At 39.8% G+C, this 18,696-nt stretch overlaps 1 protein-coding gene across 4 annotated transcripts in view; it reads right to left on the bottom strand.

The window, feature by feature from the left end:
- Positions 1 to 18,696, bottom strand: part of znf407 (zinc finger protein 407) — a 460,931-nt gene that overhangs the window by 349,436 nt on the left and 92,799 nt on the right. The window lies entirely within an intron of this gene.

Consider the following 18,696-nt stretch of genomic DNA (forward strand, 5'->3'; position numbering starts at 1 on the left):
GATGGGATGCCAATCAAGCGTTGTTGGAGCTGCACTCATCTAAGCAAGCAGAGAGTATTCCATCACACTCTTGACTTGTGCCTTGTAGATATGGAAAGGCTTTGGGCTAGCACCTATCATATTTATCACCATTGAAAGCTTTAGAAAAAAATATTTTTTTATAAAACAAGAACATAGATTGAGGCTATGTTACAATATTGTTTTAATGTCATACTTGCGCAATTATGATTTTTAATCCAGTCATTTCAACACAAGATTATTAATTGTTTGGTACTACTCCGAGCAGTTACTGCAATACTGGAGAAATGAAAAGAACAGTCACCCATCGAATAAACGCAAGATGATTTTGTGCACACGTTGCTTTAAGCAATTGCAAGCTCTTGACACAAAAGGACATTTGCACAGAGCAATGCTCAAAATTACAGTCGTACTCTGATTAAATTGCCACAGTCAGCAGAAGTTACTGGTAAAACTGTGGATACAAATCGATGTGAAGAGAGGTGACCGGTATCAAAGATGCAGTGTGTGGAGGGAAAAACAGGAGGAAAAAAAAAAACACATTTGGAGGAGTTTTAAAAAGGTGCAATTCCAATATCCAATAACTGCCTGAATATTGCAACTATGCAACTGCTTAAATAAATCACTACCATAAATATTGGAGCACATCTGAAGGCAGCTTTGATATTTACATATGGAATATACACAGCCTGTACACAGGAAAGTCAGGCTTGTATGTTGGAAAATTTCTGCAACAAATGTACTGCATTTTAAAAATTTCCAACAGAACTAATGAAGGGTTTAAAAACTATCAAGTTCAAGGCTACACGTTTCCCTCTACCCCACCTTCCCCCCGCCGCCCGCCCCCCACAATAATTATAAAAACACTCATTAGGTCAATGTTTTTTTTTTAAAGTCTTGCGTCGCACTTTGCAAGGTTATCATTATGTGAAGATGTTGCCAAGAAAAGCTGTGGTGCAGTGACAGTTTCAGCGACAACTCCTGCCTGGAACATGATTGTAGTGCACCAGTGACATTATCAGGCCACCAGCAAGCTGCAACATACAAGGTCTTATTCTTAATGGATCATATCAGGGTTGGGGGGAAAATCACTTGCTTTGGGTAGACTCCAGAAAACCAATAAGGCAACTACCCAAACAATAAGTCTAGCAGCTGTCCTTGTAAAGCAAGTTTAATAATTGCAGGGCCGAGCTCAAATAACTGCACCTTGATCGTGTCATCCTTAAGCCAAGACATTGTTTAGGAGTTGGGAGATACACAGACCCAGGGCAGCCGCTACTTTTACAATCGCAGCGGGTTACATTGCTTGCAAATGTTGATTCTGGCGTCCTCCTCTTTTGTTCCTTATGGTTCCTAAACAAAAGATGCTTATGCAATCGCACGCAATAATATGGCTTCTACTCTTAACATGATTCTTAGAATTAACTTTGAGATGAACATCAATTAAAATGCATTAGCCTCTTCGAAATTGACATTTATCGTTTTTGTTTACTCAACATTTTAAGCATTTCAAGTTCTAATATATTGCTGCCCTGCAAAAATTAGGAAAACCCATATATAAACAAATCCTAATAGTGAGCATTACTGCATGAAGTACTGAATCCATTAACCCCTTTCCCTTTTAAAATAAAACACACACACACACCCACAAGCTGCTGTCAGCATTACAAATTAAATCAATTTTCAACGGAACAGAAAATGATTTCCTACTTTTCAAAATATACTGATTTAGAACAAGACTCAAAGCTTTGGAAAAGAATTTCTTAAATTCAGAGAGGGGGAAAGAAACTGAAGCTTAATTGTAAGTAATTACAGCTTTTCATTTTTAACATGATGAAATAATTTGATTTTTTTTCTCCCAGAGGTCTGGCTTAGCTCAAAAATAGACAACTGTTCTCAGCAGAGGAAGTGCCCTGTTAAGATAGCAGAAATTGCATGTCACAGAAACAAACACATGTATTACATAGATTTTCCTGAACAGAACCAGGTGATTCCATATGGTCTAGGTAGGCCATGTGCTACAGTTAAGTTTAATGTTTTCTCATTTGGGGCACCATTTCATTATTTCCCGTATAGTCTGTAATGAAAGGGACAAGAAACCAGAAGGGGAAAAGAAAAAGGAAAACGGTTTTACGAAAGAATAAGATTAAAATATATTATTTTCTCTGGCACTGGGAATCAATTTTTACATTCTAGGCATTTATGCTACTCATCAAGAGAAATAGCACCACAACAATACAAGTCCTTTGAGATTTTGAGATGTTAAGATGAAAAGTTTAATGAATTTAAATATACATGGCAGTCACTTTTCATTGATAGATTTGAATATGAACAGCAGTCACTGAGTTTTTGCAATGCGTACCAGGAATTCACAGCCAACATCTTACAAATAACTAACTGCACAGTCCTCCTGATGTATAAGAAAAAACTGTGAATGCTGGAGATTCGAAATAAAAACAGTAAATGCCATACACTTCAGCCCAGCCAAGGCTCTGCTGCCTGTATCATAACTCACACCATGTCCCATTCACCCTTCACGTCCTTGTGCTTGCTAACCTACAGTGACTGCCAGTCCAGCAATGCCTCCAATTTAAAGTTTTTGTTTTCAAATCTCTCCATGACCTCACCCATTCCTATATCTGTAACCGCCTCCTGTCCTATAACCCTCCAAGATCTCTGTGCTGCTCCAATTCTGGCCTCTTAAGCATATCTGATTTCCCTTGCTCCACCACTGACGGCCGTGCCTTAAGCTGCCTAAGCCTGGAGTTCTGGAATTCCCTCCCTAAACCCCTCTCTTTAAATCACTCCTTTAAAACCTACCTCCACCTGCCCTAATCTCTTCTTATGTGGCTCAGTGTCAAATTTTGGTCGATAACGCTCCCATGAAGTACTTTGGGGCATTTTACTAGGTTAAAGGTGCTCAATAAATGCAAGTTGGTGTTATTGAAATACACACCAGGCCAGTCAACATCTGAAAAGGAGGAGTTTTAGGGTGCGACCCCCCCTGGTCAGAACAGATGTAACTGCATTAACATAGGATACCAACATAATGTACTCACTCTTAGCAGCTGCTGATGACTTGCTTCATATTCCCAGCACTATTTCTCCATATTCCCCTATTGTGGATTTGTTCTGTAGTGTGTATGGGCAGGGGTGTAGTGGTTGGGGGATCTGTTAGTGAGAAACCAAACAGCTTTTGCAAACAGGCTTATTGAAAGTGTAACCGGTTGGTTCTCATTAACACCTTTTAAGACTCTGCAATCATTTTGAAAAGCTAAAATAAAACAGTTGTTAGAGGTCTTGCATTTGATTCAGAGAGTGCCTCACATAATAACAATTCTAACATCAATTCTACTCATTTCATTTCTGATTTTATTTTGACCAGCTGCTGTTCCATTTTCAAAAAAAAAATCAAATGATTGATAGTAAACAAAGAAACAAAAACATGAAAACTGCAATGAGGCAAATATTGAGAAAGCATGCTTCAGAAGCAACAAAAAAATTAATGCACTCACATCTACTACAGGCTATAATGCAAATAGCAAAACCATTCTGGAGGAACAACACTCCTCAGTAAACTAAGGAGCTTATCCTTTTACTACTTGTTTTTCAGAAGACAATTTTCTAAGTGCTGTGACGAAGCATCATTGAATTTATTTGTTTTGTTCACTTGGGAAACTGAGGTCCTGCAAACCCCCCTTTTTCACTGTAATAATGCTACAAACATGTTAGTGAACAAAGTTGTCACTTCCTTCTTTTTACATAAAACCCATATGCAAATATAAATATTACAGTGGTATATTGCCAGCTCCACCGGGGTGTTTAGCTCAGCTAAACCACACATGACAACACATTGATTTTACTTCCATCTCCACACAGACAAAGATGTAAAGAAACCCATTAGGTTGGCAGTTTGCATTTCCATTGACTGACAAGAGTGGCAATCAGACATTTTTCACACTACCAAATGACTGACAAGTAGACAGAGAAACAAGCCTTCAAGTTGCCAGTATCGCTTAGAACATTTAAGTTATTTGAATCAAATAAGGCTTCATGTCTCACAGGCAAATATAATCTTTCCATCTACAAGTATCTGGAATTTGGTTTATATTGTCATCCTGATAATCTTACATCCCAACGCAACTGCATTTCACAATGTATAATTAAATTCAGACTTTAAAAAAAAAATTACTAGGCACCATCAGGCATGTCACTACCACACAGACCACCACTGTAAAGGCACCTTATCAAACACTACTGCTACACTTAAACTTAAACTACACAAATTCTTTCCTCCACATCAGTTGTACATGGCAATTTATATTACACCAAGAACCACTTGGATGATTAGAGTGGGCTTCATTCAACTAAAAGGTTTTGTATAAGACTGATAATTTGCAATAACTGTAATCCATAATCTTCCCACAAAATGTTTTCTCTGTTTAAACACTAAAAAAGCAGGTTGTTATTAAAAACGTTCCATTGTTCAGCAAGGCTATCTGTTACTGTTTCTGCTGAGTACATACGTAATGTTACTGCAGCCTACATAGCTTTAAAAAACTAGTGTCCAACTAAACTAATATTGCTTATGTTTATGTCCGAGACTACACAAGCGTATTCCACAAGTAAACAAGTAGGGTCAAGGTATGTCGTAATTGATTTGACAGAAATAAAAAGCAAAGTCAGAGTCAGTAAAGATGTGTGCAGTGAAAAGCACGAGGTAAGCAAAGGATTGTCTCCACAATTTAACCATTTCATCAAAGAGTCACAGCATTTTAAGAAATGTCAGGATTTTTATTCAAAGCATTTTCTCTAAATTGGGAATGAAAACCAAGTGTATTGGGTCTTGCATTTTGTTAAAATAAAAATCTTTGAGCTTTTATAATGTATTTTCATCTCCATGCTGTTAAGGCTTTGGAAACACAAACATCAACTGCATTCAGTATAAAAGAAAACTGTCAAAAAAGTGGGAGGAAAATAGAAATAAATCACAATTACACATTTACACTTATATTCCTGTTTTGAATTTCGTTTCTGGCTAATTTAAGATATTACTTAAAAGACATAAAAAGCCCGAATCGTTAGCCTAAAACAAAAGAGATGACTGTTTCATGGGTAGCCCTTGTACTCTCCTGTACTGCTGTTGTGCAAGAATATAAATTAAACAATAAGACAGGGGAAAAAAACAGAATTACATATTAAAGGCTCAACAATGTTTCTAACTAATGCTATTTCTTTTTTTTTAAAGACAGTAAAACATCAGCTTTCAGTACAAGAAATAATGCAAAGATTGGAACTGAATAATCAGAATCCCTTTCCAAATGAAATTTTACAGTAGTACTTTTAACTGAATCATGTTTCCATGTGTGCAGGTCTGCGACTATTCATTACAAATTGAAAGAGCTAATGCAGTAGTCAATAATGCGAGTAGTATGTAAAATGACTCTTTGAGGATAAAGTAGGAGCAGTAGACTTTAAAACAAATTGATTTTACGGAATAGCAGCTCGCTCTATAGCCTGTGTTTAACCTAACAATGTAACCCTGCTGTACTACATGAGAAACATCATGTACATTGATTTTTTTTCTTCCTGATGACCATTTCTTGTTCCAATTCTGCCCGAACAGAAAACATTTATAAAGGCTATACTTCAAGCAAATTACAGGATTTCTTTTCTTTCAAAAAGTCACACAGTTAAAACACATGCAGTGCCCAGTTCGCAACTGGTTCAGTTGCTTAATTTTTGAGCATAAACGGGAGAAAGGTTAACTCCTTCCCAACTGCAAATCAAAAAGTTCAAGAACAAAATCAAATGGGAAATAATGCCGATCATAATTCTCAACAGGAATTGTACGGAGTAAAACTGTGTCATCACTTGTAGGGATCATGGCATTTTAGTTGAGGCAGAAAAGCATTGGCTTCACCACTGCTATTATGTACAGATATCAAACATACAATAAAATGATTCTAGCTGCACAACTGAGCGGTGATCTAATGCAATTATACAGATGTCTAAACTGTAAGTGATAATAATATTGCACAAATTTATTTAATGGGAACACCATACACTACTGCCTTTGCAAAGAGAGCCAGCTTATATTTACCATGATCTGCAAGCAATCATTATCATGCTTTGCTTTCTTCTACAGCAAGAATATAAATCACCCCCATAGCTACTTAATTCCCATATCTGTAGTTTAACATTTTGTTTCAACTCTCGCACTACATTCAAATTATAAAATAGACAATCGATAACTACTATGAGATATCTGGTTGGGCGCTTTTGGTTAAGGTAAAGTTTTAAAGTAAAAATATCAAATAAAGTACTCGAACTTAAACGCCTTAAAACATAAACGTCCACTAAACTGACAATTTCCAGAATGGACATGAGGAATTTTTTTCGGAAAAAGAAACAAAAACATATTAAGAGGCAGATTTACCATAAGGTCACTAGGTATTATACAGAGTCAGTTTAGTTTATCATATTACACTGTGACAGGATGCTAGGCAAAAATTATAAATTCCTTCCCTAAATCTGTCCTTTTGTGATTTAGATGGATGAAGAATAATTAACTCTTAATTATTCAGATGACTTCGAGGCAGTTTCAGAATTCACTAAAGAGTGCAGTCATTTTTACCCAGGAAAACAGTCTCCTATCATTTATCAAATCTATGACTTGGTCGGTGATGAATAAAATTCTGTGTTACCCACAACATTTACCACTACCTTGGAGGTTGTAAGACGACAAGAGTTCCCTTAAAATTCTACAATATGCAAATATTTAGGCGCTATTTGCATTTTAAAGTATTTAACTACATATTTATTGGATTTCAGGGCCAAGCTGATCATTGATTTATGTGCTTCTGGCAATCATATTTCCATATTTGTATGCTTTTCACAACAGTAATAATTCAAATATGCAAAAAGTTGTTCTTTGAACGGATATCTTTAATTATGTCCTCAAAGCATCATTGTTTCACTCTGGGTATCTTGACAAAAGAAGTGGTGAAATATCGGGACTAGCACCAGAGTCTAAAATGTAGGGAAAGTACATTTGGCCTTTGCTGTCTGGTACTAAGCACAGAGAAGAGGCTTTTCATACGATCCAGTCTTCAGCCCTAAAACATGCTGCTAAGCCCGGCAACCTTGCATGTAAATACATTATTAATTCTGACACACTTTCACGACAAATTCAATCACAGTTCATAAAATTTGCGTTCAAAATGCAAAGCCTGCCCCATTTGCTTTGCCGCTAACTTGCAAAGTTTGGCTGCCATTTCTTCTAATTGGAGTTGTCATAAATTATGTGCACTCTTATGAAACCTATCAAGATTTGTAATCATTAAAGATCCACCGCTGTGTATTTTTTTGCCGACTTCATCTGCAAACAACCGTCAAACATGTCTCCTGTCACCCCTATCTGAAATGCTTTAGCTAATATAGAAGCTGTGGATTCAGGAAAAAAAAAATATTGTATCATTTATATTAGCCTCTCCTGCACAAAAAACAGGGTGTGCTGTTACCAGGGCGCATATTTATTATTCACTGAAATCAACAACAAAGTTGCAGCAGTTAAGAAGTTATTCATTTTGAAAGGGTGGCAGATGCCGCCTTAAAGCACAGTTGTCCACAACATGTAAAACAGCCTCATATTTTACACCATTTTACTTGTTCCTTCAAAAATAGGCTATGTGGCTAACAGCTTCCATTTGCAATTATTGGCAAAACTATTTTGGGGACTATCATTTGTTAACTCAAAGCTAAAAGAAATAATATTTTGTTGGCTTGTTTGTAAACCCAGTCAAAGAAAACCCTTTTTCAGAAGACTACGCGACCCAAACAAATGTAAACTGAAAGCAGTTACTGTGTGTGGTGGTTTCAGCTATTTTTATAAGAGCTCCCCAGGCAAAAAAGGCATAAAAGACTAAACCACCAGCACTCAGAATTTCAGCCTCCAATATACTTGTCAAGAGTTTGCTCCATCCTACGATTATACACTGAAGCAATTCACCTAAAACACTCTAAAAACCCAGTTCACTGTAATGAAACCCTCAGCACTTAGCCAAAACATATTACTTTTCTTTGTCGGTAGAAGCAATCACATCATCGAACAAAAGTGTGGACAAGTGCAATAAAGCAATACAATATATATCTTGCTGGTTTAAAAAATATTAACAGCAATATCAAAAATTAATGGCACTCATAACAAATTAATTGAGTTTATTTGGACCATTCTGAAAAAAGGAATCTAAGGGGACATTATAGTACTTTGTAAACAGAGACAAACACCACAGAAGTAAGCTGCTCTTAGTCTTCAAGATCTTCCATTCAACAGTAATTGTTACCTGTTCTAATTTTGTTGTTCAGTCCTATTGCTGTTCATTAAGGTGCTACAGGGACTCATTATTGTGTATTCCTTGTTCTCTGCCTAAACATCCTCCTGGCACCAGCCACATCAAGACGGAGATACTCCATGGTGAGACCAGGTACCGATTGGGATCACCCAGACATTTGGAGTCAGAAAGCAGCACTTGTGTGCTCTAGTTAAAAGGACTGCCAGAAGGGATAAACCTATTAACATTTAAGCTTTAAAAATCATGTAGATTAATCCAATAGTTCTCATCGGCTAAATATAAAATAGAGCTTATAAATCGGAAATAGTACATACTGAAACACATTGAATATAACTACGAAAATCCAGATAAATATGAGGAAAAGAACCTTAATAAAAATCCAGGTTACAATTTTCAGACTTGCAACAAAACAAACAGGCTGGTCTATCCAATTGATTTTAACTTTTTTTTCTTTTTCATAATTAAACTTGTTTTTTTTTAAAAAAGCAGGATTTGCAAAGTAGGTCTAAATCAAAAGTACATTTTGGATGAAAATTACCATTCCTGCCGTTTGCAAACATTTCTGTAAAGTCCATGAACAATATGGAATTGTGCTGGAATCGAGCTTTTTTTTTTTGCAATTTTCTTTTTCAAATGGACACATGAAAAATAAAGCCAAATTTTAACAGTGCAAAAAAGAAAATCAACAAATAAAGACAGAGTAAAAAGATACTCAAAAACATATAGGAAGGAGAGCATTGATCAGTTGTGTGCTGAAATGTAATAGCTGTTGTACTGGGAGCTAAATGAAGATTGTTAAGTGCTATCACCCAGGTTCTATCTGAAGCAGTCTCAGTGGTTCACATTTGTTACTTTCAATGTTATTTTGCCCTGTACCAAGAACACCATTGCTTTAGAGTTTACACATTTCAGTACACAATCGATGATCGATCCACGTATAATTTGAAGCCTGGAGGATCCCTGAGCAGCTGCTCCATGTGCAATCCTGTTTTTGATTGCGCTGTTTCATGCATTTGTGAAATCTAGGTATCTGCTCTCAAATACTTAGACTTAATCTGACAGACTTCTTCATGTGTGATAATTCCTTCCTCTAGTTAACTAAAGGACACACTGGACTGCAAGAAAAAAAAACTTAATTCAGCCAAAAATACAAAGTACCACTTTCATCAAGAGGCACTTTAAAAATACATCGTTTTACAGCAGTGCAGCCTGTCCCGAACTGTGCTGCGAATTCTTAAATACTAAATTTATAGAGGTAAAAACAGAAGTAATACAAACATACAGTAACACTAAAATTTGAGATAGTTGATAAGTTGAGTGCCCATGAAACCGTCCCAAGAGGTTTGTTTGCTAAATTTGAAATTTCACATCGTTTTTGTTTGATTGTAAAATTCTCTTCTATTTTGCCAAACTTCTGTTTTGCAAATAAAATAAATCTAAATAAAATTGCTGTTTTAAGGCTGCATTTGAATTCATTATTCATCTAGTATAGCCAAATAGGCAAGGCACATTGAGAAGCAAGATTTTAGGTTCAATCTCCAGTCAGTTGATCTCAGTCTGGGTGCTGGTTAAAGCTGTAGAATTGGGCTCGGTATCCCAAGGGTAGGAAGCAAAATGTTGGGGAGAGGGGAATGGGGAAAATCAACCAAACTTTCTGTCCTAGTTCACTATCCAGGGATCCTTGCAACCAGTCGACCCCTGTGGAAATCAGATGCGGACTTATAATGCGACATCATCACTGCCCCAACCACAGCTACCAGGTGCAATAATAACTCTCAAAGATCACGTGTCGAGAAAATTGGCTCGAGCACTCGGGCACAGGAGCTGACTCTCTCTCTCACTCTCAGGCCAATTTTTCCCCTTCCTGATGCAGTTACCAAGGTCAATTGCATTGCTCGAATCATCACTTCTTCCGCGATAGAACGGATGAAATCTAGGAACGTTTTGGTCTGTATGCATCAAGTTATTCACTGGCTGAACTCACTAAATATTAAGGACGCCTCTTCCCTCTTAGATTTCCAACTTGGTTGCGATATTTCTCATAAGACCCAGCACATAACACAAGACCCTCACACATCAATGCTAAACAGTTGCCAAGGAAGATAAGATAGTTCAACTCCATAAACACAGTGACTGATGGTAATGGTCGTTCGCCTTACCTTCTCTTTCCGAGGAGAGCCAAAAAACTCTTGACAAAATGCCTCAGTCTTCAAGGAAAGTTCAATTGTTAATGAGTTAAAAATGAGATTTCAACTAAGGTCTTCAATTCATTGCATTTTTTAAGGTACAATATCTTTTTGTTTCCATTGTTGGCAATGGAATAACAAAAAATACAGTTTGTCATTAAGAAGCAATTGTGCAGAAAAGTTTCTCCAAAGTCCATGATAACCACACCATGGCTGATAGATAGAAAAGTGGGGACAGGAATTAGACTTTATAAACTGGCCAAGCTAAGTTGCTGAATCTCACCCAACATAGGAAAGTCTACACGTCAGTTAAGCCTTCTCCACTTACTGCTCAAAGATCAAGTACTCAGCAACCCAAGATCCTAGGTCATGTGGACCCTGCAGCTACAAAGTTGATGGAGCACTTTAATTGACTCCCTTTATCAATTGCAATCAGCTGCTATTAGCAACACCCTCACCCACCCCCAAAGAGAAGACACTGCAGAGTGAAAAGCATCACATATTTTAAGGTTGGCTTCCCTCCTCAAGGGGGGCATTTAGAAGGTTATTTGCAAAAGAAACTAACAGACTGGTGCATGCAGCAGTACTTTCATTACAAGCTGAAGAATGTGCTTAAAACACTCAGTTACTGAGCCACAAATCTGTCCGCACAAGTAAAACCTGGTTCCCCCTTGAAAAGGTGTTTTGCCCACTCCCATATCTCTTTCTATTCAGAATCTTATACCATCCTGTATATTCTGCATCTGATTATTAGCATTACTAAAACAAAAGACTCAAGATTCCATCTTATTAGACTACAATGCACTCAAAGCTCTTCCTGGTAAGCATAATTCCACGTCCACAACGTCCTTTAAGGATCATTCTTTCCTAAAACTTAAAGAAACCTGTGCTTCAACACAAATTAAAGTCTTGAGTTTTTAGACTAAATTTGCACAAATTCCACCAACAAACCCCATAACAAAATGACATGGAAACAAACAAACAAAAAAAAATCAGGCATCAATCCTGTAAAATTCAAACACAATATCAAGGAGTCAATGGGAATATTGAGTGTTCTCCTGTAAAGATGTACAGTGGTGAAGACATTTTGTTGCGCTGACTTTTAATTAACCAGTTGCTACAGGTCACAGGACAATATACTTTGTATAAAGACCGGAAATGATATTAATGTTTGTGCTGCAACAGATAGAACAATACCATGCTGCTCAGTTGGGTAACAATAATTCACAAGTGAACAAAATTGAGAAAACACAAATATGAATTATCACTGGAGGATAAATGCTTCATGTCCTCATTTTCCTCTTATTTCAGCTGCAATTATTTTAAAAATCATGACTTAAGATCTTACCGTTGTGAAGCAAAGAAAAGAATTAAATTATTTAATTAGGTATATCCTCATAAAAGCTATTATTATGGTCCAGGCATTGCATCTCCTGGAAGTGACTGATAGCATATAAAAACAAGGCAGCACAAAATACCTAAACATTTTATGATAAGATGTGACGATTTTGAAATACTAGTTCATGTTTTCATGCTATTTCTGCAATTACAGAATGGCTTATCACTCTTTCGCCACCTTTATTTGTCTTTCTATTGTAGCCTTCACATTTAATTCCTCTTCATTTTCTTTTCTTTCATGGCTTAGCTGTAAGTTTTCCTATTTTATTCCTTGTGATTAATGTTTTTACTCCAAGCATTTCCAATTCCCCCTACCCTGTAATGTTCCTTCTTTTTGTTTTTTTGCTGCTCACTCTTTTAAAAACAATTTCCCCTCCTTTAAAAATCAATCTGCCCCCTTCCCCCTCAGTACTGGATTAAGAAGAGACCGGCCAAGGAAAGGGCATGAGGGAACAAATTGAAAAGCAGGAGAAATGACATTTCTTTTAAGGAAAAGTCAAAATTCATGTTCTGGTGCCCCCTGGTGTACACACTTGGGACATGCAACAGAAAGATAATACATTCACCTTGAAAGCTCTTCAGTCAATGGAAGCTGTCTGTCTAGAATCAATTTACAAATCGCTTTATGTAGCGAAGAATGCTCCTTTCTAATACGAAATATCGCTTAAAATCTAATAAAGATTTCTTTAGTTAATATGCCAAGTCCCTGTTTAATATGCACTGTAAAGAAGCCACTTTATCTTCATATAATAAATGCAAAATACTGCAGATGCTGGAAATCTGAAACAAAAACAAAAAGTGCTGGAAAAACTCAGCAGGTCTGGCAGCATTTGTGGAGAGAGAAGCAAAGTTAACGTTTCAGGTCTGTGACCTTTCATCAGAACTGGCAGAAGTTAGAAAACAATTAGGTTTTCAGCAAGTGAAGGGAAGGGGGGTGGGGAGAGAACAAAGGGGAAGGTGTTTGATAGGGCAGAAGGTGATTAAATAACAAAGCTGTCCTGGGACAAAGGCAAAGCGTGTGTTAATGCTGGTCGGAAAAGACAAATTATTGAACTCAATGTTCAGTCCACAAGGCTGTAGAGTGTCTAAACGAAAGATCAGATGCTGCTCCTCGAGCTTGCGCTGATGTTCATTGGAACACTGGAGCAGGCCAAACACAGAAATGTTGACATGAGAGCAAGTGTTGAAATGGCAAGCAACCGGAAGCTCAGGGTCATGCTTTCGGACTAAGCAGAGGTGTTCCACAAAGCGGTCTTTATCGTCATCTGCTTGTCTTTATTCATGCCTTCGTTGCGTCTAGACTTGATTATTCCAACGCACTCCTGGCTGGTCTCCCACATTCTACTGTCCGTAAATTTGAGGTCATCCAAAACTCTGCTCCCTGTGTTTTAACTTGCACCAAGCCCTGTTCTTCTATCACCTCTGTGCTCGCTGACCTACACTGGCTCCCGGTCAAGCAACGTTTTGATTTTAAAATCCTCATCCTTGTTTTTAAAGCCCTCCATGGCCTCACTCCTCCTATCTCTAATCACCTCCAGCCCCACAATCCTCCAAGATATCTGCGCTCCCCTAATTCTGGCCTCTTGTGCGTCTCTGATTTTAATCGCTCCACCATTGGTGGCCGTGCCTTCAGTTGCCCAGGCCCTAAGCTCCAGAATACCCCCCCTACACTCTCCACCTCACTTTCCTCCTTTAAGATACTCCTTAAAACCTACCTCTTCGACCAAATGTTTGGTCATCTGAACTAATAACACCTTTTGTGGCTCGGAGTCATATTTTGTTTTATAATGCTCCTGTGAAGTGTCTTGGGACATTTTATTATATTAAAGATGTTATATATAAACAACAACTTTTACTTATACAAGAACTTAAAAAAAACAGGTGCAGGAGTTGGCCATACAACCTCTCAAGCCTGCTTCGCCATTTAATGCAATCATGGCTGATCATCTACCTCGGCTACACCTTCCTACACTATTCCTATATCCCTTAATATCCCTGAATATCCCTGAATATACCCAACGACTGATCATCCACAGCCCACAGGGTGAAGAATTCCAAAGATCCACAACCGTTTGAGTGCAGAAGTTTCTCCTCATCTCAGCCCTAAATGGCCACTCCAAACATCTTCCCTACAAAACCCCTTAAGAATTTTACATGTCTCAATGAGATCATCTCTCAATAGTATAGTATACACAACAAGGGGATAAAATTACTAATTTGTACCAGGTCACAAAACACCAGATGATTAGGTCAGGTTCGTATTGTATGTTATAAAAACTATGTTCTATGAAAAGTTTGGTCGATATTCAAAGCACAGACCATGAGTACTTGCTGCAATACCTCAGCCAACACAACAATATCTTTTTGTATTCCCTTTCATCTTTGCAAGCTACACAATCAGTTTATGACACTTGCAATCACTAGTGACCGATTTCCCACTCTTTGTGTGGGTTGAGGCCAGAAATGGGTTACAGAAGTAAACAGAAATGGTACAAACTGAATACCTCGCCAGAGATAAGAGATTTCCAAGTGTTTTCTCACTCGTACAAGTTGCAAACACCAATTATAGATTTTTTGATTGTTTGCTGGCGTTCAGTCACCTGAGAGGCCATTGTAAATGTAGCACTTGAGTTATTGACCCTTTCACAGCCGTAGCAGCAACACTAGTAACTCACTGTGGTCCCGTGAAGGAGTCCTATACTTAAACTGGCTGGGAGGATGGGAAAATTGGGGGGAAAAAATGTTTTAAAAATTCACAGTCCAGTTTTGATAAGTTGTTGCTTTCAAAAGGAGGTTCCACTTTCCAGTCTGCAGCATGACATTCATACAATTATTTATAACTTCCGTTCTGAGAAAGATTTAAATTATAAAGAAAAAATGCATCAACTTAATAACAAGGACTTTTGGTGGGTCTTCCTCCCTTAATATAAAACCGATATTAGTGGTTAATGTGTTAGCTATGGTTCAGTGGGTAGCACTCCCATCTCTGAGTCAGAAGGTTGTGGGTTCAGGTCCCACTCCAGAGGCAGTGCTGCACTGTTGGAGCTGCTGTCTTTAAAATTAGCCCTTAAAGCTAGGCCTTGTTTACCCTCTCAGGTGGACATGAAAGCTCCCATGGCACTATTTCGAAGAAGAGCAGAGGAGTTATCCCATCTCCCGGCCGGCATTTATCTCTCAATCGACATCAGTAAAGTAGGTTAACTGGTCGTTTTCAAATTTCTATTTCTGGGAGCTTGCCGTGCGTAAATTGGCTGACACATTTCCTACATTACAACAGTGATATCTTTTTGGGCCTCCTTATCTCGAGAGACAATGGATACGCGCCTGGAGGTGGTCAGTGGTTTGTGAAGCAGCGCCTGGAGTGGCTATAAAGGCCAATTCTGGAGTGACAGGCTCTTCCACAGGTGCTGCAGAGAAATTTGTTTGTTGGGGCTGTTGCACAGTTGGCTCTCCCCTTGCGCCTCTGTCTTTTTTCCTGCCAACTACTAAGTCTCTTCGACTCGCCACAATTTAGCCCTGTCTTTATGGCTGCCCGCCAGCTCTGGCGAATGCTGGCAACTGACTCCCACGACTTGTGATCAATGTCACACGATTTCATGTCGCGTTTGCAGACGTCTTTATAACGGAGACATGGACGGCAGTGATAACAGTGATAACACTTCAAAAATACGTCATAGAGCACAGAAGGAGGCCGTTCAGCCCATCGAGTGCACGCTGGCTTTCTGCAAACGAATCCAAACAGTCTCTATCCCCGGCTGTAACGTGCTTTTGGGATGTCCTGTGCTTTGAAAGGCGCTCTATAAATGCAAGTGATGACTCAGTTGATGACTCAGTACTCCTCCATGTTGAACTCCACTTGGAGGAAGCACTGAGGGTGGCAAGGGCATAAAATGTACTCTGGGTGGGGGACTTCAATGTCCATCACCAAGAGTGGCTCGGTAGCACCACTACTGACCGAGCTGGCCGAGTCCTAAAGGACATAGCTGCTAGACTGGGTCTGCGGCAGGTGGTAAGGGAACCAACACGAGGGAAAAACAGACTTGACCTCATCCTCACCAATCTGCCTGCCGCAGATGCTTCTGTCCATGACTGTATTGGTAGCAGTGACCACCGCACAGTCCTTGTGGAGACGAAGTCCCGCCTTCACATTGAGGATACCGTCCATCGTGTTGTGTGGCACTACCACTGTGCTAAATGGGAAAGATTTCGAACAGATCTAGCAATGCAAAACTGGGCATCCATGAGGCGCTGTGGGCCATCAGCAGCAGCAGAATTGTACTCAAACACAATCTGTAACCTCATGGCCCGGCATATCCCCTACTCTACCATTACCATCAAGCCAGGAGACCAACCCTGGTTCAATGAAGAGTGCAGGAGGGCATGCCAGGAGCATCAGTAGGCATACCTCAAAATGAGGTGTCAACCTGGTGAAGCTACAACACAGGACTATCTGCATGCCAAACTGCGTAAGCAGCATGTGATAGACAGAGCTAAGCGATCCCATAACCAACGGATCAGATCTAAGCTCTGCAGTCCTGCCACATCCGGCCGTGAATGGTGGTGGACAATTAAACAACTAACTGGAGGAGGTGGCTCCACAAATATCCCCATCCTCAATGATGGGGGAGCCCAGCACATCAGTGCGAAAGATAAGGCTGAAGCATTTGCAACAATCTTCAGCCAGAAGTGCCAAGTAGATGATCCATCTCGGCCTCCTCCTGAAGTCCCCAGCATCACAGATGCCAGACTTCAGCCAATTCGATTCACTCCGCGTAATATCAAGAAACGACTGAAGGCACTGGATACTGCAAAAGCTATCGGCCCTGACAATATTCCGGCAATAGTACTGAAGACCTGTGCTCCAGAACTTGCCGCGCCCCTAGCCAAGCTGTTCCAGTACAGCTACAACACTGGCATCTACCCTGCAATGTGGAAAATTGCCCAGGTATGTCCTGTACACAAAAAGCAGGACAAGTCCAACCCGGCCAATTACCGCCCCATCAGCCTACTCTCAATCATCAGTAAAGTGATGGAAGGGTCATCAACAGTGCCATCAAGTGGCACTTGCTTAGCAATAACCTGCTCAGTGATGCTCAGTTTGGGTTCCGCCAGGGTCACTCAGCTCCTGACCTCATTACAGCCTTGGTTCAAACATGGACAAAAGAGCTGAACTCAAGAGGTGAGGTGAGAGTGACTGCCCTTGACATCAAGGCAGCATTTGACAGAGTATGGCATCAAGGAGCCCTAGCAAAACTGGAGTCAATGGGAATCAGGGGGAAAACTCTCTGCTGGTTGGAGTCATACCTAGCGCAAAGGAAGATGGTTGTGGCTGTTGGAGGTCAATCATCTGAGCTCCAGGACATCACTGCAGGAGTTCCTCAGGGTAGTGTCCTAGGACCAACCATCTTCAGCTGCTTCATCAATACCTTCAAGCATAAGGTCAGAAGTGGGGATGTTCGCTGATGATTGCACAATGTTCAACACCATTCGTGACTCCTCAGATACTGAAGCAGTCCGTGTAGAAATGCAGCAAGACCTGGACAATATCCAGGCTTGGGCTGATAAGTGGCAAGTAACATTCGCGCCACACAAGTGCCAGGCAATGACCATCTCCAACAAGAGAGAATCTAACCATCTCCCCTTGACATTCAACTGCATTACTATTGCTGAATCTCCCACTATCAACATCCTAGGGGCTACCATTGACCAGAAACTGAACTAGAGTAGCCATATAAATACCGTGGCTACAAGAGCAGGTCAGAGGCTAGGAATCCTGAGGCGAGTAACTCACCTCCTGACGTCCCAAAGCCTGTCCACCATCTACAAGGCACAAGTCAGGAGTGTGATGGAATACTCTCCACTTGCCTGGATGGGTGCAGCTCCAACACTCAAGAAGCTCGACACCATCCAGGACAAAGCAGCCGCTTAATTGGCAGCCCATCTACAAACATTCACTCCCTCCACCACCAACGCACAGTGGCAGCAGTGTGTACCATCTACAAGATGCACTGCAGCAACGCACCAAGACTCCTTAGACAGCACCTTCCAAACCCACGACCTCTACCAACTAGAAGGACAAGGTCAGCAAATGCATGGGAACACCACCACCTGCAAGTTCCCCTCCAAGTCACACACCATCCTGACTTGGAACTATATCGTCATTACTTCACTGTCGCTGGGTCAAAATTCTGGAACTCCCTTCCTAATAGCCCTGTGGGTGTACCTACCCCAAATGGACTGCAGCAGTTCAAGAAGGCAGCTCACCACCACCTTCTCAAGGGCAATTAGGGATTGGCAATAAATACTGGCCTAGCCAGCGACGCCCACATCCCTGAATGAATTAAAAAAGTATTTTTTTTTATAGTCAATAAAGCATTTCACAGTACTAAATTGAAAACCTCAATAAATGTGCAGTATTTAACTGCTGATTCCTTTATCTTTGCTGCAACTCCAGGAGTTTGCTCAGAGTATAAACTCTTTTTCCTTTTAACTCAGTCACTTCTGAACAGAGTGAATTCTCAAATTTTGTTTTCAACACTAGCCAATTGATAATGTTTTAAGCTGCTCAGACCCAGTTGCTTTAAAGCCAATGATGTTCTTCTGATGTGTAGCTGGGAATACAGCAGCCAATATGCACACAGCAAGCTTCCACAAACAGCAATGTGATAATGACTAGATCATCTGTTTTGTTTTAATGTGTGACGTTGGTTGAGGATAAATTTTGGACCCAGGGCACCTGG

This window comes from Heterodontus francisci, chromosome 5 (genome assembly GCF_036365525.1).
Source record: "Heterodontus francisci isolate sHetFra1 chromosome 5, sHetFra1.hap1, whole genome shotgun sequence".
In the NCBI taxonomy this organism is placed as follows: domain Eukaryota; kingdom Metazoa; phylum Chordata; class Chondrichthyes; order Heterodontiformes; family Heterodontidae; genus Heterodontus; species Heterodontus francisci.